The following is a 1,461-nucleotide window of genomic DNA, read 5'->3' on the forward strand; positions in this document are numbered from 1 at the left end:
CTTCTCACGTCTTCACCACGCACTCGCCGCTATCTCGCACGCGCCGGGGAGTCGCAAGCCACAGTCGCTATTCGCACCAACAAACGACCATCACCAAATTTTCGAGACAACTTCAGCCTTATACATGTACTGTGATCCTTGTTGCGTAGCATGGATTTTTGGATAGTGTATTGGTCACGTAGGTTACGATTTCTTATTTTATTGCGGCCTGATTATCCATGTATTTTATAGTGGTTTTTGATTATGTTATTCCACATGTTAAATTTTTTTATATATCAACCTTTATCAAAACCGAGTTCATCACACTTCATTAAAATTTTATTCATTAGAGTCGACAATTTAATCGCTTATAAACTTACTTTTTACATTCGTATTTAGGTTTTTTCTGTTAACAAATGAATTCTATAACTTTTTCACGTTTCAAGCCCTATGGAAAAGCGTCGAATAGTACGAATACGTAATATATTACCTAAAGTTATTAGTTTTCAGTCAATAGAAGATGGATTCAACTCATCAAAATGTTACGGTATATGTCTACTTCTCGGTGCACAAAAATTCCAGAATATAAATATCTTCAGTAAACCTCAACCATGCAAGAATTGATGTTTATTCCTTCAGTGTTTCATATTCTACTGGTGCAATCTGCCTTTTAGGAGAAAAAATTCGTTATTTAAATTTACCTACATCATTCTCTTGGAAAGATTCCAAATAAAAATTCCTGACATTCCAGTCATATTATCTACTGATAAAATAGCTTGATATTTTTCCCTAGAAAATGTACCAAACAGTCAGGCACGCGTCGCAGAATAAATGGCACGCAAATCACGCATGCACGCGCTCAGCGCGATAGGAAACGCGCAACACGTGCAGCAACATCGTGCACGTGTATTGTCGCGCACCACACGTGCACGGGAATAAAGTGCACGCGTACGGCGATGACGCACGCGTAGCAAATGATCGTAACGCGCACGGTCACGTGGCATGACACGTGCTGCTGCCATGGAGGCTCATCAAACGCGTATCCTGAGCAGCAGTCATCACGTGACTCCGACGCGTGTCTTACGCGAACAAGCTTTCAATGTTCATACAATTTTTAAAATTTTCTGAAAGTAATTCAGTGAACTGCAATCATTATTCACTTAGAAGTTTGAAGATACAATATGTTTGACATTTTCATGTTACCCTGAACCGTTCACACATGGGACAATTTTTTTAAATGGCTGGCATGGCAGTAAACTGCTTCAACCCAATGACGGATGGCATGCCGGGTTGGAATTCTGAAAAAAGTTCCAGCAATGAAACACTGTCTATGAAAGCATTTAAGATACTAGGACAAAATAGCTGATTTGTTGACAGCTCGTTTATATAATTAGCACAGCGGCCAAAACTAATTTTTCCTTACCAATCAGTTGCACAATGAGCATTCCAGTTGTCCAGTTATTGTGTGAATAAATTGATACC

This window comes from Hyalella azteca, unplaced genomic scaffold (genome assembly GCF_000764305.2).
Source record: "Hyalella azteca isolate HAZT.00-mixed unplaced genomic scaffold, Hazt_2.0.2 contig1566, whole genome shotgun sequence".
NCBI lineage: Eukaryota > Metazoa > Arthropoda > Malacostraca > Amphipoda > Hyalellidae > Hyalella > Hyalella azteca.